The following is a 25,113-nucleotide window of genomic DNA, read 5'->3' as shown; positions in this document are numbered from 1 at the left end:
AAAAGATGCTATTTCTTTTTAATATAGGATGACTTTATTGCTCCTTAAAATTAAATAAAACTGTTACAAATGTCTCAGTTTTAATATCTAATGTGGTAAATATTGGTAAATATAACCCACATAATCCAGAGCCCTTTGGGAGGCTTTAATAATTTTCAGGAGCATAAGGAGATCAAAATGTTTGACAACCACTGTTTCAGAGGCAATAGAATTCAAGTGGTTCTGAATAGTTAACCAGTCTTTAAATACTAGAGTAAAATTGAGCAAAGACTCTTGGTGTCTAAGTCTCTATGAGATGTTAAGTTGTCTGGGAGATGTGGGTATTTAGATATTCACTTGGTTTGATGTGGGCTGACCCATTGGGCATGTGAGGGCCTCCCTTTAGGGCCTGGACTCTCTTCACCTTGGGCTGCTTTGAGCTTAAGAGTGAGTCTTGAGAGATAACACCAGTGGGCATCACACTATTCACCTACATTTCAGCCTCTAGGCATGCAACCAGGCATGATCAGATTGAATGAAGAACTTAGGCTGAATGCAAGGAAAATCTCTCTATTGATATCAGTGAGAAATACCACATTTTAAAATATTATCTTTAGATAACTGGTGGAAGCTTTATCACTAAAATGTATCAAATGTAAAAATCTCTCTCAGTATTTCCCTGGCATGTAGTTTACAGGAAACAGTAAACAACACTGTTAAGCTTTATATTTGGAGCCAAAAGATTTATGACGATGGGCAAATCTCTGTATAAACTAGGCTAACTGAGATGAAGTCCAAACTAAATATATGAAAATAAATTTAGAATGGGAATCCTTTCAAAGAAAATATTAAAAGATGAAATTTTCATACTGTGAAATATACTTCATATTTCCAGCTAATACATAAAAAACACACATATTACTGGACTTACTCTAATGAAAGCAAAACTCTTGCTTTGCGATTTTGAGTAGGTCATTTAGTGCCCCAGTTTTCACATCAATTAAATACAAAGAATGGATCAATAATCACCTAACATCCATTCATATGTAGAACAAGTAGGTTCCTGAAGCATATTTCGTTCTCTCAGGTAGTAAAACATGTCACCTGCTGTCTTATAATTCTTTTTGTTTACTCTATAAACTATTTTTACTTTTTAATTTATTTTATAAAGTTATAAATAAAAATTCTTATTTTCTGAAGTTCAAAGGCACGATTTATCACAACCATAGATCAGCCATCACAAAATAGTGAATGGTGTGACATGAGTGATATTTTATAGAAGACCTCAAGAATATCTTCACAAAAAATTATGGTATTTCAGGGAAGAGTAGCATTTTTACCCGTAAAGAATTTAAATTTTTCAATTAAAAATTTGGACTCACTTGATCATTAAGTATTTTTTTTTTTCCCTTACACATTTTGCTGCACTATCTTGGGCATGGTGGGAGTGGAGTAGAAACAGAGGTAAGGAAAAGGAATAATTCTTGGGCTGATTCAATTTTGATTTCTCTGGTTCACTAAAACTTGTGTTACTTGATTTAGGAATTTCAGTTTTCACTACTTCTGGGTTTTATCCAGTTCTAAACAACTCTTTTGGAACATATATGATTCCCGAGGCAATGAAATAAAAATCTTATCAAAGACTATGCTAATTCAAAGTCATCAGCTTATAGCTTATCTACCATGCTATTGCATTTTAAGCAACCAATTATTATTTAAAATTCTGGCTTCAGCGGTATTAAGGAAATGCAGAAGTCATGAACTCTGTCTGATTACAAAGAACCTGAATTTTCATTAAAGGACATGGAAAGTTAATTAACAGCTAATTAAAAGGAATAAAATTTTTCGAGTATCTGATATTCTATACTTATTCAGTACATCTGGAAAGTTGAAAACTGTGTTCAATGTCAAGTAAAAGACACTAAAGTCTTTGTCTTACGGTAATTTTAGCCTCTTTGTTTGAGAAGAGGGGTCAATTGTTTATAAAACATAATCCACTCACATCATATCAAAAAGAGGAAGGAATACTCCGTCTGTAATGCTCCACACAGATTCATTAACTTCAGAGTAGTTGTGTAGGGAATTCTCTAATACAAATGGAATTTATATTTACATTACAGCAGATTAATACTGTAGCCTACATCAAAGCCTATGATTATTATGCAAAGATTCCAAGTAAACAAGTACTGGTACTGCAATTAACATCTGAGAAGAGTAATTAGTTGACTCCTTTATCCTTTTTATACAAAACAGGTATCTTTTTTTCAACACAAGAAACACAGAGACTACTACATCCAAGAGTAATATTCGTGAAGAAGACAATCAAAATAACAAAAAAAGGGTAGAATTTATCATTAGCAAAGAGTGGGGGCATGTGACTCTACCCCCAAAGAGGTCAGAAATTGAAAAGAAAATAAATGCCACTAATATGACAAATGCCAAGAGTAATATTCATGAAGAAGGCAATCAAAATAACAAAAAAAAAGGGTAGAATTTATCATTAGCGGAAGAATGGGGGCATGTGACTCTACCCCAAAGAGGTCAGAAATTGAAAAGAAAATAAAGCCACTGATATGACAAATGCCAGTCCCTACCTTCTTTCAACCTCTATTTTACTACAGGACCAGGTTTCATCCGCCTACAGGACCAGCCCTGCCCAGGTTCAGAGCCACTGCTGCCTGATGGCCACTGTGTGTGGAGCCCTGGCAGCAAGAAGTCTTGAGATGCGTCAGCCACAGGTGGATCCCTGAGTGTGCCTTGATTTTGTCTTCTGACCTGAGTAGCATCTTTTCGGTCTTGAAATGTTGGTCCTGACACTCTCTTTCCCCAATTTTCTCCTCCCTTCCCTGTTTTGAGGTCTGATTCTTGTCCTGCCAATTCCTAGCTGCTGCCTGGATTCTGGTTCCCACAGGTGGCTGCTCATCCAGAAAACATACACGGTTGTACTTCTCTGAAGGTAACACCTGTCATTTTCTGACAGGGGAAAAAATTCTAATTTATGCTGTTATTTTCTGCTTCTGCCTTTGTCTGTCCACAAAAGGAATTTCTACAACGAAGAATGATCAAAAGCAGTCTAGACAGTGAGATATACAAAATCTTCCTTTCTGCCTTGTTTCAGCTGTTCACAAATTGTTTCCCTTCCTCTGCTTGTGCGTGGTAAACCTGCTAAATTCTTTCCTGTGGTCTTTAGTTCCCCTTGCACCAACTAGGATGATCAGAGACCAAAAACTCCTGGTTGTATGAAATAGTCTGTAACTTTGTGCTTGCTCTGGTACATAAACTAAATTGTCTATAATAAAGTGTATTTTCAATGATGAATAACACCTGCAGAGCATTTTTGTGGCTGAGATGTGAAAGTGAGAGAGAAAGAAAGAGGGGAAGGGAGGGGAGGGGAAAAGGGGGGCGAGGAGAGGGAGGGAGAGAGAGAGAGAGAGAGAGGAAATGCCCAACAGTAACAAAATACAAACAGGAAGTCGATCCCACAGGATGGCTCCTGTGAGGTCCTCAATACATCCTGCAAGTGGTTGGTGCATCCCTCGCTCCTCCTCTCCAGAGGAGCCTGCAGAGTAGCATACTCTATGTGCATAAAGGGCAAGAACCTGCCAATCAGAAAGCCCCATATAATATGTTCAGTCAAAAACTAACCACACCAAAAGTTCAAGAATAGTAATAAGGAGGGTAAATGGGCAGCAGAGGAATTTTCTCCAGGAGGACAGCAAAATAATGCCACTCCAACGCATCATTTCCAAGACTAAAATTTAGTTTCAACAGCACTGCAAACACTTATTGGATAAGTGTGAGTGTGAGTGAGTGAGTGAGTAGGGTGAGAACCAAGAATTCCCAGCAGTTCCATGCCCTGTTTCTGAAATTCTTCCTTGGTGACTGTGCCACTGTGTAACAGCCTTCTTTGTGTTGAAATTCCCAGCTGGGATTCACTTCACGGATGCCTTGCAAGATGAGTGATTCGAGTATTTTAATGCAAGTGGTGTCTGGCAGTGATTGAGTTTAGTACATTTATAGTCATCTGCAGTCAAATGGTCTACCCCTGAGCTATATACCCCCTATTTATAGTCATCTGAATAGAAATTGAGAACAACTTCCAGTGTCCAGATGTTGGGCATGAGGTAGGTGAAGCATTCAGATAATGGAATGTTTAACTTCCATCCAGGTGTTTTAGCTGGTAACTCCATAAAATACCTTTTACGAGAAAATGTGAGTAAACCAATACATAGCCAATATAAAACCACAAAAACAAACAAATGAAAAGCAATTTTACCATAAAAAGCCAATTCCTAAATAGCAAATGTTGAGATAAAGCACGTACTATTTTTATGAAAATAGTCTCTCCTGCTATATCTTGAGAGCTGCATTACCAAAAAAACTCCATTAAAAATCACATTTTAACTACAATATAAGATGGAAAAGGGAAATTGGGTGTTAGAACTTTAGACATGGAGGAAATTGTTGGTTTTCATGCACGAGTTTCAATAATGCAGTTGTACTGATGGGAACTCATGGGGAAAACCAAGAGCAGAAGTACGAGTTTGCTCAAGAGCAGTGGCTACTTCTTCCCATTCACTAAGGGAACTGTCACCAAACCAGACTTCTACTTTCTTATCACCTTTATCATCCACGGCCCACATTACTATATATAAAATAGATAAACAACAAGGACCTATTGTATAGCACAGGGAACTATATTCAATCTCTTGTAATAACATATAATGGAAAAGAATTTGAAAAAAAAGTATGTATATGTATAACTGAATCACTTTGCTGTATACCTGAAACTAACATTGTAAATCAACTACACTTCAATAAAAGCAAAATTAAAAAAAAAAAAAAAAAGAACTGGACCTCTTAAACAGTTGTGTTTCCTAATCAACAAATTTTTCCTCTGTAGGTAAGAGATAGGGACTAGAATTCTGCTATAACAGATGGCAATCACAGAAACGAATCCTATTTACTTTAGATTTGATAAACTTATGTTAAATTACAGTATATGAACGTGAGTGCAAAAACAGCACTTGTAATCATTTGGTGTTTCTTATTACTGTTCTAGCACATCAGGAACAAATTCACTGAATGTGCCTGTACATCAAACATTATATTATTTATATTATACTATACTATTTGATAAAATAAAACTAAAGTAGCAAAACATATGTCATTTTAAAGACACCTTGGGGAGGGGGGATGTATAGCTCAGTGGCAGAGCACATGATCCTGGGTTCAATCCCCAGTACCTCTATTAAAAAGTAATAATAATAAACAAGAGTAAGACAAAATGAAACAAACTTAAAAACATCTCAAAACCAACACACACACACATATGTTGAACAAAAAAAACCATAGAAAATGAGTAAAATCAACGTAAATGAAAGTCATGGAGCCTGGGACAATTTCAGACTTTCTCTGCGTAGGGATGCTATGTTCTAGCATTATAGTTATCAGTTTGCTTGTAGTAAGTTAGTAAGCTGTGCATTAATTTGGTCCTAGATTTTGGGAACAAACACAAAAACTTGCAAATGCATTCCAGGTGTCAATAATAGTAAGTATTATGACTAAAATCTGGGGATACATACACTTGTTTTTTATTCTGCTCAGAGGGACAACAACTGCCATGTGTACACCTGCAAAATTCATGGGGCTTCCTTCCCCACTAACTAATTATTATCTAATATTTTTTGAGGGGGAAGGGGGTCGGAAGGGATAAATTGGGAGTTTGAGATTTATAGATACTAACTACTATATATAAAATAAACAACAAGCACAGGGAACTATATTCAATATCTTGTAGTAACCTATAATGAAAAAGAATATGAAAATAAACAAAAAATTTCATATGAACATTCTCTATTCAAAAATGGTTACTAATTTCACTCCTTTTGTGGTACTTCTCTACTGACAGCAGGGAAATTATTCACTGTAGTTATTTAAGCAAAGTTTAACTTTGAATACAGTATTTTCCTAACTCTTTGCTACTAGAGATGGGGTCATTCCCAATAAGCAGCAACACTTCTGAAATGGAAACAAACCCACTCCTCAACCATGCAATCTTCATGGCTCAAAGAAATGCATATGCAATGAAACCTACAACAGTATCTGAAAGGAGGACAAAAGGGAAAGAGCCTTGATTCAAGTCCCAGTTTTCCCAAGTAAGCACAGAGTAATCCAGTTTGCTAGATTTAGTCCGACCGTGGCTAGTGAGTTGGTGTTCAGCCACATTCAGATTAAAAGGAATTATATACAACGACCAAGTGAGATTTATCCCAGGCATGCAAGGCTGGTTCAACATTTGAAAATCAATTAATGTAATTCATATCAACAGCCTAAAATAAAAAAGAAAAATCATATCATCATATCAATAGATACAGAAAAAGACATTCGGTAAAATCCAACACCCATTCATGTAAGAACTCATGTAAACTAGAGAGAGTAACTTGTTCCACTTGATAAAGAATATCTACAAAAGACCCTACAGCTAGGGGCAAGACAAGGGTATCCCCTTTCACATTTCCTTTACAACACTGTACTGGAACTTCTAGCTAATGCAGTAAGTAAAGGAAATAAAAGGTATACACATTTGAATAGAAGAAATAAAACTGTCTTTGTTCTCAGATAACATGATTGACTAAGTAGAAAATCTGAAGGAATTGACAAAAAGTCTTCTAGAACTAATAAGTGATTACTGCAAGGTTGCAGGATATGAGGTTATGATACAAAAGTCAACTGCATTCCTATATGGCAACAATGAAAAAGTGGAATTTGAAATTAAAAACACAATACTATTTACCTTAGCACTACAAAAATGAAATACTTCAGTATAAATTTAACAAAATACATACAAGATCTATACAAGGAAAACTATGACACTCTGATGAACAAAATCAAAGAGCTAAATTAATGGAGAGTTAACCTATGTTCATGGATAGGAAGAATAATCCATGTTCAAAGAAAGGATAGGGAGTTAATATTGTCAAAATGTCAGTTCTTCCCAACTTGATCTATAGAATCAACACAATCCCAATAAAAACCCCAGCAAATTATTCTGTGGGTATCAACAAACTTATTTTTAAAGTTTATACAACAGGTGGGGAAGGGTATAATTCAGTTATAGAGTGTGTACCTAGCATGCACAAGGTCCTGGGTTACTGAACCCCCGCACCTCCATTAAAAATAAATAAATAAAACCTAATTATCCCCCCAAAAGTAAATAAATAAATAAATAAATAATTTTAAAGTTTATATAAGAGGCAAAAGACCCAGAACAGCTAATACAATATCTAAGGGAAGAACAAAATCAGAAGGCTGACACTATCTGATTTTGAGACTTACTATAAAGCTGCAATAATCAAGACAGTGTGATGTTAGCAAGTGAAAAGGTAAATAGATAAATAAAAAAGAATAGAGAGCCCAGAAACAGACCCACATGAATGGAGTCAGCTGATCTTTGACAAAGGAGCAAAGGTACTACAATGGAGCAAAGGTAGTTTTTTCAACAAATGCTTTGAGAAAACAAAAACAGACTCACAGACATAGTAAACAAAGTTTTGGTTACCAGCGGGGGAAGGGTAGGGGAGGAATAAAGCGGAAGTTCGGGATTTGCAAATATTAAGTACTATATATGAAACGGATAAAAAATCAAGTTTCTTCTGTATACCACAGGGAACTATATTCAGTATCTTGTAGTAACCTATAATGAAAAAGAATATGAAAACCAATATATGTATGGATACATATGACTGAAATATTATGCTGCACACCAGAAACTGATGCATTGTAACTGACTATATTTCAATTTTAAAAAAGCTATGTGAACAATTAGACATTCACATCCAAAAAATATAAATCTAGAGACAGCCCTTATAACTGTCACAAAAATTAACTCAGAATGGATCACAGACCTAAATGTAATATGCAAAACTATAAAACTCCTAGGTATGATCCATGAAAGAAATAACTGATAAGCTGGGCTTCATAAAAATTAAAAACTTCTGCTCTGCAAAAGACATTGTCAGAAGACTGAGAAGACAAGCCACAGCCTGTGAGAAAATATTTGCAAAAGACATCTGATAAAGGACTCTTATCCAAAATACCTGAAGAAATCCCAAAACTCAGAAACAAGAATTAACATCTTGATTGAAAAAATGGGCCAAAGACCTTAACAGACACCTCACCAAAGAAGATCTACAGATGGAAAATAAGCATATGAAAAGATGCTCCACATCATATGTCATCAGTGGAATGCAAATTAAAAGAACAGTCAGATATCACTAACACCTATTATAATGTTTAAAATCCAAAATACTGACAACATCTAATGCTGGTGAAGACGTGGAGCAACAGTAACTCTCATTAATTGCTGATGGAAATGCAAATTGGTAAAGCCAATTTGGCAATTTCTAAACAAATCCTTACCTCGTGGTTCAGCAATCGCACTCCTTGGTATTTACCCAAAGGAGTTGAAAAGTTGTGTGCACACAAAAATCTGAACACAGACGTTGATAGCAGCCTTATTAATAATTGCCAAAACTTGGAAGCAACCAAGATGTCCTCTAGTAGGTAAATGGATCAATAAACTGTGGAATATCCAGACAACGGAATATTATTCAGCACTAAATACAAATGAGCTATCAAGCAATGAAGACACAGAGGAACCTTAAATGCATATTACTAAGAGAAAGAAGCCAATCTGAAAAGGCCGTATGTTGTATGATTCCAACTATATGACATTCTGGAAAAGGCAAAACTATGGAGAATAAAAAGATCATTGGCTGTCAGAAGTTGGGGTAGAGGCAGAGATGCACAGGCAGAGCATGGAGGACTTGCAGGGCAGTGAAACTACTCTGTATGATACTGGAAGAGTGCATACATGTCATTTTACATTTGTCCAAACCCATAGAAGGTATAACACCAAGGGTGAGCCATAATGTACACTATGGACTTTGATTATGATGTATCAATGTCGGTTCATCAGTTGTAACAAACAAGTCACTCTGGAGGGGGTTGCTGATAACCCCACATGCTACGCATGTGTAAGGGTGGGGAATATCTGGGAGATCTCTGTACTGTCTTTTAAATTTTGCGGTGAATTTAAAACTGCTCTTAAAAAATAAAGTCAATTTTTTTTAAAAGCATAAAGAAAACTCACAAAACCTAAGACTAAGGAAGCATTATTTCAAGCACCGGCCAAGCTGGGGTTCAGGCTTCTAAGAGGAAGTGCTAGGCTTTGCTTTCTGTAAGGCTCTTGGTGGCTGCAGTCTATGGTAGGTCTGCTTATAGTCAGATTCTGAATGTGAAGTGCTATTTGCAGGCAGGCAGACTCACTGGATTCCACATTATTTTTATTCTCATTTCTTCATCTCACTTCTTAATCATCACACGTGTTGGTTTGTACTTTGGAAACCATCTGGTAGGTGTCATCTATTTCTGCAGCATATTTGGAGCCTTAAAATATAAGTAGTAGGTCAAATCAAGGAAGCAAATCTAGGTTTGGGATCCTATTTCCTTGATCCCTTTCTGTTTTCCCATTGACCCATTACTAAAAGTTCGGATTAAAAGTTGGGAATCAACCCATGATTGAAAGCCATCAATATTTGGAAGGGAATGCACCTGAAAGGCTTAAAAGAAGTATGAGATAAATCCAAAAACATTAAAAAAAAAAAACCAGAACATTGGGAAAAGGCTTTATATGGAAGAGCCAGTAAGTTTTACATTATATTTCCAGGGAATGTTGGATGTTTTAAAAATTATTATTTTCATTAACAAGATTTAGGCTACTTATCTAGAACTGGCAGTGATAAAATTTCTTACCACTTGGAAATTGTTAGCAGGTTTAGACTTAGGAGAAAAGTCCTGAGTAATTTTATTCTGGCCCTTAAATCAAAATACCATTTAGTGCTCCAAGTCTTTTTCTCACACATTCTTGGCAGTCTGCAAACCCCTTCAGATGCTAAGGGGACTTTCCTATGTCACCTTTTCTACCTGTACTGCCATTCACTCATTCACTCACTCATATCCCATTACCAACATTTACTGAACACCTGCTATTGTTGGACATTGACTGTAGGTGCTGGGAGTACAATGATAAACCAAACAGATAAATAACATCAAGACAGCAAATGCTACAGTGAAAATAAAACAAAGGGATATGACTGTGACTAGGGTCTTGTTTGGACTGGATAGTTCGGGAAGGCATCTTTGAGGAGATGACATGTAAGTGGAGATGTGATTGACGAGTAATTAGATATGGGAGACTTGGGCGGAACAGCATTCCAAGTAGAAGCAACACAGTGCCAGGGCTGTAAGCTGGGAATAAACTCATGACAGAGAATAAAGGCAAGCAGGGCTGGAGCACAGGACCAAGTGGAAGATGGTGTGTGGGGGGGGTGAGTTTGATGAGGGAGTCACATCACAGGCGGTCCTACAGGCGGTGTGAGGCATTTGGATACTATTCTAAAAGCTGCGGGAGACCACAGAGGGCTTCTATTAGCAGGACCACTACGATCTTATCTGCACTTAGAAGGTGGCTGCCATTGTGGAGAAGAAATGGAAGTAAGGAGAGCAGCTGGGAGGCTACTGCCTTAGCCCAGGGAAGAGATGATGGTGTTTTTGATTTGGGTGGCTGATGCCTGAAGAGATGGGCAAGGAGTGGATGGATCTGCAGGATGTTTTAGAGACAGATTCAGTAGGGTTTGCTGGTTGGTTTGATAGGGGGAAGGGTAAAAGGAAGAGAGGAACAAGGATGATCATGTTAAATAAATGTCTAAAAATCAACAAAAAATATTCCCAACTTTGCAAAATAAATGGGAAACAGAGAGCCGTGCTTGCTGAACTTCTGATGAAGTGATGACGGGACTGCACTAGGTACAGGCATTTCATTTTGGACGTTAACGCCCAGGGGTTGGTGCATCCTCTGCTGAGGACTCACAGACTACGCTCTGATCAGCACAGCCAGTTCTAACAGGCAGGCAGGGCTAGCCCCTGACAGGGACTTCCTCAACAGTTTCACACCCTGTGAGTTTCACTGCTGAAGAGCCGCAGTGTCTTTGTCTGTAAAGTAAGGAGTTTCAAATTAGATGTTCTTTTAAGTTGCTTCCAATTTAAAAATCCTTTGTTTTAAAACCCTGCTGGGTCGATTCCAGGGATCTTGAGTACCTAAGTCATACACAGAAGTAAGTTACAGTAATAAAGATTCTTCAGATATTTTTTATTGTTACATTCCTACACTTAATTCTGGATTTAAAAAAAAAGTGTTTGTTTTTGTTTAGTATTTATAGTTATTCTGAAGCAAGAGCTAGTCAAGCCCTTTTTGCTTGAACATTAAGTCTGCCCTTCACACCTGGGACAAAAGTATTTTCTTTAGAGGGATATAAACCCTAGTTGGAATGCTTCCTTTATTCTAATAAACAATCTTCTTTCTTGCTCAACCACCCACCCACCCCTAGCGAGAGGAAAATACAGTACATACACTACACTTGTTCACGCAGACAGGTACACTACTGAGCATGCGCTCGGGACCGTCCAACGCATCGTGATAAGCAATTTCCACATATGAACTTATTTAATTCTCAGAATGAGAAGTGGTAGGCATAGTTCTCCCATTTCACAAATGAGGTAACTGAACCTTAGCACGTGGGAGAGCTAGGACTTCGGGCCAGTTGGGTCCACTCCTTGGCCCAGGCTCATGGCCCCAGCCCCAGTCCCCACCCCCCCACCCCCAGGCAGACTCCCCAGCTCTTCCCAGTGGTGTCCTGATGTGTAGCCATCCCTATGCCTTGTATGCTACTGGAGGCTGCAGTGTTTCTAAGTTTTTCAAAGTATTCATAACTCTGCCCCACCAAAATTTTCTATCAAAGCTGAGTACATCTTCCTAAACAAATATTAACACAATTTTAGCATATGTCAACCCCCAGTGACTTCTGGAGCCCTCGGGCACTGGTTAGAAGGGCAGTTTCCGCTCCAGCCGTGGCCTTGGTGAAGGGCTGGTTTCTTTCCTAGTCACTGTTCCTTCCCTGTATCTCTCGCCGTATCCAAAATTCAGCAGAAGTCCACAGGGCACAGAGCTCAGAATGCATTATCTGGTTATGAGCTTTTGGTTTTCCTTGGGAAGGCTGCAGTGCTCCAGCAGACTCTGGGTTACGTCTGGGCTTAACAGGCATCCTGCCGGGGGCACCAGGCTGCCCTGGGCCGAGGCCAGCCCGGGCAAGAGCTTCTCCTTTTGTTTCTCAGACACACACTACCAGATACTTTGCCGAGCTGATAAGCAGCTTCTTTGTTTGGCTTTCCTTGTCTGCTGTTTGGTCTTGGGTCACAGAAGGGTATGAAGTGGTTGGGAGGAAAAAATCCAGAAAAACATGTGTCCTGAGGTCCTCAGATCCCCAAATTCACAGGATTTAGTAAGTATCAGTATTACATAAATACTTTCTTTAGGTTCTTACAACTGAATGGAGGAGGAAATGTATTTTAAAGACAACAATTACCTTTGCTGCCTTCTCAGGGGGGTAGAAGGAAGTAGGGATATTGTTTACATTACTCTGGATATAAACCCATCTCTCTCTGTCTCTCTCACAGGCACCGAAAAGGGAGGGAGAAATGAGAAGGGGGCACATCAATGAACTTTGCATATATACTGGGGGGCCTGGAACCTAGCTTGGGGTCAGAGGCTGGAGGGAGTTGCCTGGTTCTGCACGGAGCAGTAAGTGATTCCATGTTCTTTTGTTTTGCTCCAGGAGTGAGACCATGCCATGTGGGGAGGCTGACCTGAGTTGGCACAAGTGTCCTTTGACCAAAATGTCTGAGATGTAAATTTAAATTTCTTTTGTCATATGCACCCTTCCCATCTCACATTTTTAGTAAAATCCTTCTATGTACTTCATTTTTTAAAAATTATATTTGGTTTGGTTTGATTTGCTCTTTTGTGGTAACCCAGGAAAGGAGGGACATTGTACCTAAGTGAGCTATAGTACAGAGCAGGTCCACCATGCTTGGGATGGTGAGAAAATTCATAAACTTAACAAATTTAGGAGATGTTGGAGTATAATAATAAGGCAACTGTCAACAACATAAGCCAACCTCTCCACCAGAATTTGATTTGACTGGAAAGAATGTGAAGCCCTCACCAAACATGATGTTTGAACCAACTGCGCGCACGCACACACACACACACACACATACACTAGAATGCTACTCAGCCATAAAAATGAATAAAATTATGCCATTTGCAGCAACATGGATGGACCTGGAGATTGTCATACTAAGTGAAGGAAGTCAGACAAAGACAAATATCATATGACATCACTTCGATGTGGAATCTAAAAAATGATACAAATGAACTTATTTACAAAACAGAAACAGACTAACAGACACAGAAAACAAACATGGTTATGCAGGAAAGGGAAGGGGTGAAATGGGAGTTCAGGATTTACAGATACACACTACTATATATAAAATGGATAAACAACAATGTCCTACTGTATAGCACAGAGAACTATATTCAATACCTTGTAATAGCCTATAATGAAAAAGAATATAAGAAGGAATATATATATAACTGAATCACTGTGCTGTACACTACAAATTAACAGATTGTAAATTGATCATACTTTAATAAAAAGAAACTCAATGGATAGGTGTTGATATCTAGAAGCCATTAATCAATGCAACTGCTGTTTTAAAACTATAATTCAATTTTCACAGATTCATGTCCATACTTGGGGTGGCAGAGGACTAGCCCCCCAAAGATGCCCACATCGCCATTCCTGGAATCTGTGGATATGTTGGGTTAGATGGCAAAGGAGATTTAAAGTTGCAGACTGAATTAAGGTTGCTAATCAGATGGCCTTAAAATAGGGATACTGTCCTGAATTATCTGGGTGGACCCAATGTAATCACAAGGACCCTTAAAAGTGAGAGAGGGAGGTAGAAGCAAGGGTTAGGGTGATGCTAAAAGAGAAAGGCTCCACACTATTTATGGTTTTCAAGATGGAGAAATAGACACATGAGCTTGGGGATGAGGGAGGGGAACCTCCAGAAGCTGAACAAAGCAAGGAAATAGATTCTCCCCTAGAACTTCCAGAAAGGAATTCTGCCCTGCCAACATCTTCATTTTGGCCCGATGAGACCCGGGTTGGATTTCTAACCTAGAGAAAGGCAAGATAACATATGTATGTTAGGTGACTAAGTTTGTTATGACAGCAAAAGTGTATCTGTGTCAGTTATCTATTGCCACATAATAAACCACCTGAAAATGTAGTGATCTAAATAACAAGAATCATTTATTTCACTTGTGAACCTATAATTTGGCCAAAACTCAGGAGGGCAGTTTGTCTCAGTTCTATACACCATCAACTTGGTGCTTCTCTGGGGGTTGGGGTGGGGAGCCCACCCTCAAGATGGCTCACTTTTATGCCTGAATTAATATGAGCTGTTAGCTGGGAGTGTGGCTGGGAGCTCATGTGGCACTTGGGGCTTGAGGGCTCATTCCCTTCCCATAGGTATCTCTCCACAGGCTGTTTGGTCTGCCTCCCAGCGTGATGCAAGGTCAAGCATCCTAAGAGAAGAAGGGAGAAGAGCAAGGCAGAAGTACATGCTATGCCCATGACTTAGCTCAGGAGGTAACATAATCTCACTTCTGCCATATTCTACTGTCGTGCTCAAGCTCAAAGGAGGAGACGTAGATTCACCTCTCGATAGAAACTGGCACATTTCTAGTAGAGCATGTGAGACAGGGGATATCAGTGAGGCCATCTTTGAGTGATACAATCTGCAAAACTGACATGTGAAATCTCAGCCCTTTGTGCACTATCTTCCAAAATTATTTCCGGAAAACCACAGTATATTTCCCACCTTGTAAATGGTAGTTTTCTCTTCTCTTACTTCTAACCCCTGTTTCTGGGTAGAGTTGTATCTTCTGGATAGTGGAAGGTTTGTTGTTATTCCCACTGCATGATCACTCTTGTGGAACCAAATACCTACATTAGGACGTACAAAAGAGGAATGGCAGCCTTTGGTCTCTCCGCTTTTGGTGTTACACTGTTAAGGATTACCCAAATAGGACACTCTTTCTGTAAGAAGCTCCTCAGTCCCTTATGCAAATGGAGTCTAGCAGGTCCAGACCTCATTGTACTCTGAAGTACCTATATTAGGTTCAGACTCACAATAACAGAATTAAGATTTAGATAGCTTGTAAAAATTTTAATGACTCGGTACATAATCCCGCATAGTCTTAGCTGAGTGGCAGTTATAAGGATTAAGGTCTCCTCTGCCTTCATGGCCACAATATCTTTATTTCTGTCTTATCTGGAAGAATAAGCTTGGCTGGATGACAGATAAAATAGGTAAAACGACATGCTAAATTTTCTATCAGTTGAAGTAGCTTCCATTTGGAGATCCCATACTTTATAACTGCCCCCTTCTTTTGGGCTTCTTCTTTTTCAAACAAAGGTTTACACAATTTTGGCCTGGGCCTCCTGACTGTAGGAGATGACTAATGAATGGGTTCTCTTGCCTGTAGTCAACGCTGTCCAATGAAAATTTTTGTGATAATGAATGTGCTCTGTATCAGAGCTGTGCAATGCAGCAGGCACTAGCCACATGCGTCTATTAGGCATTTGGAATGTGGCTACTGTGACCGAGCAACTGAATTCTTACTTTAATTTCATTTAATTTAAAGGTAAACAGCCACCTGTGGTTAGTAGCTGCCATACTGGAGAGCATGACTAAATGATGGAATCTTTGTGATTTCCAGGTCCTCAGTTTTTGAAAGCTCCTTCACACCCAAAGAACAAGGTCTGAAGCTATCAGAGCCCCATTACTATTTGGGAGCATGTAAGGCTTCTATATATGGTTAAAATTCTAGTTGTGCTACTGAATGGACAGGCATGAAAAGTTCTGCTGGACTCTGGCTTTATCTCTGAACAATTTTATTTTGTAAGACAACAAAGACATAGCTCTGCCAATTATCCTGTGGTCATAGATCTCATGGCTGCTTTTACGGGGAGTATCTTTATTCCTCTCCTAAGGCTCCTCAAACCTGCTTTGATCTTGGCAATGTCTGCCTCAGGCCTGCATCACCTTTCTCCCAACTTTTCAAACATGATGAACACCTTAGCAGAGTCCAAAAGAAGAGTTCTTCAGCACTTAAAGCTGAGACAAGTTTTTTTTTTTTAATATAACAGAATATTTAATTACATCAGTTTCCCGTCAACACACAGGTCATTTAATGATGTTTATATAGGCCATTTCCATTGTTTGGCAGAGGCTGTTCCACTAAAGGCTCCCATGGTTTCCATGGTACCATTTTCCTCTCCAGTTTATTTTTAGCCTGAAGTATCACCTCTTCTATCTGGCCACTCTGAAGTCACTCTTCTAATTTTTTAACATCTGATTCCGCTTTAACCATACCCAGCTTCTCACTTGTAATCTGTTCTGTATACTTTCTATATGCTGCATCTTTAGGGATTTGTCCAAGAACATCAAGAATCTTTGTATACAATATTTTTAGCCTCTCCTGTGGACTCTCCCATACAGCCAATCCCACAAGGCCTTCTTCAGCAAGCCTGCCATGACAGTGGACAAGTTTTTATTTTGGGTCAATTACAACTACCAGTGAAGTCAGATCCCACAATAATAGTGCCCTGTAACAAATCACTACCCCAAAACTCAGTGGCTTACAACACAAACAAGTACAGGTTGGTTTGGTTCAGCTGATCTAGGCTGAGTACAGCTGAGGATGCCTCCAGGCTACAAGACAGGTTCAGGTCTGCTCTATATATTTCAGGACATGTTCTCATAGAGATGGGAGAAGCCCAAGAGAGAAAACACAGGCTTGCAAGCACATTTCAAGTCTTTGCTCAAACTATATAGGCTAACACCTCATTGGCCAAAGCAAGTCACATAGCCAAGCTAAGCAGGAGGTACACTCACTCCTCCTACTACAAGGCCATGGAGAAGGTACTGATGTGGAACACTACTACAAGAGAGTGAGGAATTAGGACCAGCAATTTAATTTATCACACCTACATCAGACTCAATCTTTCCTTTTCCCTTTACTCCCCTGCTCTCTCGCTCGCTCGCTCGCTCGCACTCTCTCTCTCTCTCTCACACACACACACACACACCTTTTCTAGTACCGATAACAACATCAATGCTAAAAAAAAAAAAAAAGCCCTCTGGAAAGACAATCCTTTGACTTCTCTCTTTTTTACTTCTATCTTTGGGAAACTCTTTTAAAATACATTTTTTAATGGCAAATACATCAGCAGATTTAGTTATCTTGAAATCAGTTTATTAATTGTGATCAGTAATAATTTCTGATAGTCTAGATGTGATGTGATAGAAGAATTAGCCTTAATGCTTCCACTTCGTTATCTTGTCTCTTTTTCTTAAAGCCTTTGATGTTCATTTAGTTAAAAACCAACCAATGAATGTAGTACCCAATCTCTCTGAAGCTGTCCCACTTGGAGCTCTATGGTATCTGCCTGAAATAATTTTTGGCCCAGTTTAAATCACTGAGAATTTTTAAAAGCCAAATATTTAATATTAATAATAAATTTTTATTTTTAAAAGTAGGTTAGAGAATGAGATAGATAGATGACTGAGAGACAGCATGTATCAGTTATGTAAGTAAATACTTGTGTCTCATTGAGCTTTGAAAGAATCAGGAAGGCCAGGCTACCTCCGGGGACAGGTGCTGAGGCTTCATGCTCACTGTATCCTTTATATGCCGTCCTAGCATCAGATCACCGTTCGGTAAGCAAGTAGTATTTTTCATGACAAAAAGTTGTTAAAAATAAGAACCATGTCATTATATCTCAAATATTTTGACAGGCTGTCACAGTTGGCAAGATAGAAAGAACCTTCCTATTTCCACTATTTACAAGTTTCTAATTTTGAGTTACCTTTTTAGAGGACGAAAGAAGTGAGTGTTTTTGAGGGGTCAGTAGGAGTCTTTTAGGGTTCAGTAAGAGATTTTACTTTGTTTTTCTCTTGCTCCAATTGAGTTTTTCTTTAGTTCTTAGTTTCTAAAGATCTCTTACTCTAAAATGATCCTCTCTTGCAAACATTTCTAAGCACTCCAGATTGAGCTCAGCTTCCCGTACTGGAAGTTCCTTGGAGGAAAAGGGATCAAGGGTTTCTGTTTCCTTATGAAAGAGCTATGTGTAGTATCATTCTCTGCCATCTTCAGATGAATTGTGGCCAGGCAACAGATGCCATCTATCCTACCAGCAAAAGCTTCCATTGGTATCAATCAGACATTCTTGTTTTTACCTTAACATAATCTCAGTCCTTCAGTACCAACTCTCAAAGAGAAAATATTATAAAACACAAATTTCCCAGGACTAGGCTCCCTCTGGGTCCCATTAGGATGTGTTAAGATCTCAGAAATCAAATTCATGACCATTCAGGGAAGTCGGCCCTCATTCCAGCTATTTGTTTGCTTTCTGGGCATCTTCCAGTGAGAGTGGTCCAGAGGTTAGAGCAGGCCCTTTGACTTCTCAGTTTAAAACCTGGCTCTCTCCATTACAATGTTGCATAAACTCTGGCAAGTTAAAACCTCACTGAGCCTCATTTCCTTCTCTTGCAAAGTGGAGATAAAAATGACATTTACCTCGTTGGGTCCTGGGAGGATGAAATAAGAGGGCATGAGAAAGTATTTAGAACAATGTCTGGCTGGGTAGGGGCACCCGGTAAAGCTTCACCTTCTAATGCTTCTCTGCTAATTAACTGTCCCCCTAGTACTCTGAAAGGATTTCAATTTGCCAGGTGAATCTTTACTCTCCAAAAATGGATAGGATCAAGTATAATATTTTACTTTGTGAGAAAACGCACGAGTGACTGGGATCTAAACCAGATCCACTTATATAATTTATATGAATATTTCACATCCACAGGATGCTTAAAACTAGTTAAGCAGGGGCAAACGTGGGAGCACATCTGCTTTATAATGCTTCTTTTATAGATTTTTCACATGTCATTATAGAATATATCCATGATTGAGTAAAAGGGGACAAGGCTTTCTTGTTTCTGACATGAAAATCACTTTAAAAACCAGATTTAAAAGACTATAAATCATGTAACATTGTTTCAATTTTATTATAATATACTTCAGGGAATTAATTTGATTTTCTGAAATATTTCACAGGAACAGCACCGTTTTTCACTTTCTAGTATTCTAGCTACATTGAATTACACATCATCACATAATGTTACCAAATTTTATTTTCATATTCTGTATTAGCCCTCTACAATCAGTATCTGGAACATTTAAGTCCTGTAAATGGGAATCTGCTCATTAAAAATGCATAGAATATAAAACAAACTGATGACTATTTCATCTATATTGTGCAATCCCTTCCTTTGCCCTTCAACATATATGCACACTATTTTAATCACACTCTCCCAGAAATTGAAGATGGAAAAATATTGCTTCATTGAGTAGAACATTTCTCAGAAAAGATAATACAATGCAGAGATTGTATACAAGACTTGGTGGATACAGGAATGGATCTGACTTAGGTGTAATAAATGAAATCTTTTCTCTTCTGCTCTGGTTGTTTTTGTCACAGAGTTGCTGGTGAGTGACCAAAGGAAGATTTTTGGCTTTTGGCATGTTGGGGTAGTAAGTGGGCTAAGAGTTCCTCAGGGAGCCACTACAGAGAAACTTCTGGTAACAAGAAGACTGCATCACATACACTCTTATAAGTCACTCTTACGGAGTTTAGTTCAAAGAATCACAGGTCCTAGCTTCATGAATGTATAATGTTTATTCTGCAAAGAATTCCAAAAAAGCCTCAACTCCTTTAAAACTCAATCACAACTCTGGCTAGTAGCTGACATGCCAACTTTTAGAGGGCATAAATGGAAATGGATAAGAAATTATGACAGGTGTTAACAGGTCCAAATGTGATGCAACAGTAAAGCACCAACGCTCTCACAAACAGGCTTAACGCCACGTGCTGATGTCTGCCGAACAGCATCTGCTCTCCGAACCCTGGCCAGAAAGGCTTCCTTTGAAATTAAAAGCGTACCTGAATCTTAGTCAAAGAAAAAGATAGCCTTGTATACGTCATGTTATTTGCAATTATCAAAACCCACAGATTTATATTGTAACTAATTAATGTTTGATCAAGGATACCTGCTTCAGTAGAAACAAAGGAACATAAAGACGTCATAAGGCAAGGGTACAGCTCAGTGGTAGAGGGTGTGCTTAGCATGCATGAGGCCCTGGGTTCAAACGCCAGTACCTCCACTAAAACAAAAACGAAAACAGAACAAAACTCAAAGAAGTCATACGATCTTAAAACTTTTTTCAATTATTAACCCCTGAGAGGAAAGAATCAGATTCATGAACTAACTTATTCTTATTCTGATGAAACCCAGCATTCACCACTCTGCCAATGCATTTAGAAAGGAAACTTTATGACTATCATAGTGTCTTCACAGGAAACTCTTCATTTTTCTTATAGAACACATTGGTGGCTACTACAAGTGTGTGTGTCTCTGGTCTCTTCACCTACAGGCTCTGCACTGGAAACCTTCAGTTAGTCACTTGACCACATGTAGTACCAAGGCTATTCCTGATAAATTCCCTCCCGCTCACCGTCTCTGGGGCTGCACTCCTCATCCTCCTAGAGCAGGGGTGAGGGGTTAGTGCTCTGCATTTGCTACCTCCACGCCCCACCTGCATCCAGACAAGAAAATCCTGAGTCTCCATCTAGCCTCAACCCTGGTAGAATCCTTGTACTAGGGGGACCTTGCCAAGCTGTGTGACCACTGCTTGCTCCTTTTCCTCATGTCTTATTTTTTTGGTCTGTTTTCTGTCATCCATAAGATACAGACAACAATAGTGTTTGTCTCAAAAAGTTGCTGTGTATATTAAATTCATATAAATGCTAGGCACAATCCATGCTATGTGGTAAACATTCAAGAAATGATGATGATGATGATGATGAAGGCAGATGCTAGAATCATGATTCTGAGAAAGGACAATCTGTTGAATCCTGTTGCCACGTAATGTTTTGCTTTTCTTAGAGCTCTTTTCCTGAATTCTTTTTACTAATGAAGTTACTCTAATCTTTAAAATTTATAATCATCCCCAAAATATTATGTTATAATGAACAGTTGGACAACCATATATGAAGTCAGTTGTTTTGCATGCTGTATGTATTCAAAAAGTTTTAGGTGTCTTCTTACCAATAAAGACTTTTTACACTGAAAAAACAAACAAATGTGGCCTGGAGGGAACACTCCCAAAGTCATTCTATGAAGCCACAATCACATGATACCAAAACCAGACAAAAACACTACCAAAAAAGGAAACTACAGGCTAATATGTTTGATGAATATACATGCAGAAATTCTGAATAAAATATTAGCAAATAGAATCCAACAACACATAAAAAAAGATCATACACTATGATCAAGTTGGATTCATCCCAGGAATACATGGATGGTTCAACATACACAAATCAATCAATGTGATACACCACATCAACAAAAGAAAGGGTAAAAATCAGGATTATCTCAATAGATGTAGAAAAAGCATTTGATAAAATTCAACACACATTTATGATAAAAACTCTTACCAAAGTGTGTATGAAGAAAACATATCTCAACTTAATAAAAACTATTTATGACAAACCTGCAGCCAGCTTAAGTACTCACCAATGAAAGGGTGAAAGCCTTCCCACTAAAATCTGGAACCAGACAAGGATGCCCACTCTCACCACTTAAAAAACAAATTATTTGTTTTTTTTGTTTGTTTTTGGTGGGGGGAGGTAATTAGGTTTACTTATTTATTTACTTTTAGAGGAGGTTCTGGGGATTGAACCCAAGACCTTGTGTATGCTAAGTATGCACTCTACCACTTGAGGTATACACCCCCCACTCATACCACTTCTTTTCAACACAGTATTAGAAGTCCTAGCTATAGCAGTCAGACAAGAAAAATAAATAAAAGGGATCCAAATTGGAAGAGAAGAGGTAAAACTGTCACTATATCCAGATGACATGATACTGTATATAGAAAACCTTAAAGGTTCCATACAAAAACTACTAGAGCTGATAAAAGAATTCAGCAAGGGAGCAGGATACAAGATTAACATACAGAAATCAGGCGCATTTCTTTACAATGACAATGAAATATCTGTAAATGAAATTTTAAAAAATCTCTTTTAAAATCACATTAAAAAAAATACTTAGGTATAAACCTGACCAAGGAGGTGAAAGATGCTCTTGGATTAGAAGAACTAATATTGTTAAAAAGGACACACTACCCAAAGCCATCTACAGATTTAATGTAACCCCTATCAAACTACCCAGAACATTTTTCACAGAACTAGAACAAATAATCCTCAAATTGATATGGAATCACAAAGACCCAGAATTGCCAAAGCCACACTGAAGAAAAAGGATGAAGCTGGAGGAATAACCCTCCCAGACTTCAGACAACACTACAAAGATATAGTAATCAAAACAGCATGAGATTGGCATAAAACCAGACATATGGATCAGTGGAACAGAACAGAGAGCCCAGAAATAAACTCACAGACTTATGGTCAATTAATGTTTGAAAAAGGAGACAGGAATGTGCAATGGAGAAAAGACAGTCTCTTTGGCAAGTCGTATTGGGAAAGCTGGACAACCACATGTAAATCAATGAAGTTAGAGCACTCTCTCACACCATATACAAAAATAAACTCAAAATGGCTTAAAGAATTAACATAAGACAAGACACTATAAACCTTCCAGAAGGAAACATAGGAAAAACATTATCTGACATAAATCTTAGCAATGTTCTTCTAGGGCAGTCCACCCAGGCAGTAGAAATAAAAGCAAAAATGAACAAATGACACCTACTTAAACTTTTAAACTTTTGTACAGCTCAGGAACTATAAACAAAAGAAAAAGAAAATCTATAGAATGGGAGAAAATACTTGCAAATGATGTGACAAGAGCTTACTTTTCAGAATATATAAACAGTTCGTACAACTTAATAACAACAACAACAACAAAATCCCAATACAAAAATGAGCAGAAGACCTAAACAAGCAATTCTCCAATGAAGAGATACAAATGGCCAATAGGCACATGAAAAAGTGCTCAATGTTGCTAATTATCAGAGAAATGCAAATCAAAACTGCAATGAGGTATCACCTCACACCAGTCAGAATGGCCATCATTCAAAAGCCCACAAACAATAAATGCTGAAGAAGGTGTGGAGAAAAAGGGAATCCTCCTACACTGCTGGTGGGAATGCAATTTGGTGCAGCCATTATGGAAAAGAGTATGGAGATTCCTTCAAAACTAAAAATAGACTTAGCATATGATTCAGCAATCCCACTCCTGGGGTATAAATCTGGAGTAAACTTTAATTCGAAAATACATGCACCCCAATGTTCACAGCAGCACTATATACAATAGCGAAGACATGGAAGCAACTTTATCGTTCTAGATTATTTCTATAGTGATGACAAACTGCAAAAAAACAAAAACAAAAACAAAAACAAAAACAAAAACTAGATGATTAAGAAAAGCTAACTTTTCCCATACTGATTTTTATACTGGCTAATGTTATACTCAAAACAACAGTAAAAAAATGTTATATTTGATATAACAAAATCTCTATATTAAATTCTAATTAAAATTTTGTCTAAAATGCATTGCTTCATATCTTGCCTCTCTAAGTGAAGTGCATTAAAATTTCCCTAATATTTGATTGATAATCAAGAAGCTAAAGTGACTAAAAGTAATTTTGTGTGCAGTTCAATCTTAGTTTTTAAAGATTTGGGCATAGAAAGTATAGTAGATTAAATATGTCCCAAATATGTCCTTGTGATTGTGTATTTCAGAAATTTACTTCAACTTTTGTAAAAGTTGCTTATTCATTTTTTGGCCATTTATCCCTCCATCTAAAAGCAGAGTGAATCTATTCTGGTTAATTGTGGTTTTAGTTAAAAGATTTTTTAGAAATTAGGAATAATAGCAAAAAAAAAATCAATAACACCCAGTAACAACTTCAGTAAGATGACATTCTATAAATGATGATTTACAGACCTTTTATAGACCTGCCTCTATTAAAGTCATTATTTTTAATTGTGCAGAAAACAACAACAAAAAATTCTTACTACAATTACACACACATTGAATGCTTACATCTAAGAGGGAAAAATATCCAGATCTTGGAAAATTCAGAGAAACGCTATGGCATATTATTTTCCCCATAACTATAATGTTAGAAATACCACTTGACTTCTGATGAATACTTAAATATAGAATAAAATAATTTAAAATTTATTTTAAAGCTAAGAAGAATCATTTTTTAGATCTCTTTACTCTCCATTTTCATTCTGAATATTAAAGATGGATTCTCCTTGGGGTTCAAAATCCCACAAACAATATCCTTAGAAGATTTACTGTGCATTCAAAGATAAGTAGAGAAAAATACAGCTCGATGAATAGACCCCAGTTCCTGCCTCAGACCATGCTGTGGGCCTACAGGGTTAAAAATACAAATGCTAAACCTCTGAAGGCCAAAGATTTATTGAACAGAATTTTTTTTTTAATGTGGGTGAAGTTAATAATCATCCTCTAAAATTCACATCAGTAAGATTTTCTTGGAGTGGTTTACCCTTGAATGAACTTGTCAAAGTCCTGTCTTTCATGTAACTTTCAGAAAGTCTAAAATAAAAGCCAATGAGTCCATTTTACTTTCCTTTCCTCCCTAATCAGGAATGAGGATTTGTTGTGAAGGAAAGCCCTGAAGACATGGGGGGCAGTGGTTCAGCTCCTGTCTCTGCCTGGATGGACTTTGAATTGCTGAGATAATTTGTGAAATGAGGGACTTAGAAGGACATAATCTCTAATGTCCCATATTTTATATCTTTTTAAAAAATCTAAATCCATTTAGACACTAATGGATTGCAGAATAGGAAGCAGATGACCTGAAATAAGTGCTTTAAAAATCATTTTCTATTTTTTCCTCACTAAGTTTATTTCTCAGAACTTTCTTGAACCTGAAAGTATGGCTTAATGAGCTGTAAGTAAAATTTAAGCCACAAAACTTCGTGTTGCTTATAAACAAAACACCCACAATGACCAAGATGGCTCAAAGCACTTTCCTTATTTCCA

General features: G+C 37.8%; 1 protein-coding gene and 1 pseudogene across 1 annotated transcript in view; both read right to left on the bottom strand.

Moving 5' to 3' along the window:
• Positions 1-25,113, bottom strand: part of B3GALT1 (beta-1,3-galactosyltransferase 1) — a 515,937-nt gene that overhangs the window by 154,335 nt on the left and 336,489 nt on the right. The gene's annotated exons all lie outside the window — the stretch shown is intronic.
• LOC135321135 (NADH dehydrogenase [ubiquinone] 1 alpha subcomplex subunit 5-like) lies at positions 16,212-17,247 on the bottom strand (annotated as a pseudogene).

The sequence above is a fragment of the Camelus dromedarius genome, chromosome 4, assembly GCF_036321535.1.
Source record: "Camelus dromedarius isolate mCamDro1 chromosome 4, mCamDro1.pat, whole genome shotgun sequence".
In the NCBI taxonomy this organism is placed as follows: domain Eukaryota; kingdom Metazoa; phylum Chordata; class Mammalia; order Artiodactyla; family Camelidae; genus Camelus; species Camelus dromedarius.
Note: the sequence above shows the minus strand (reverse complement) of the source record. Positions and strands in the feature narration are given on the sequence as shown.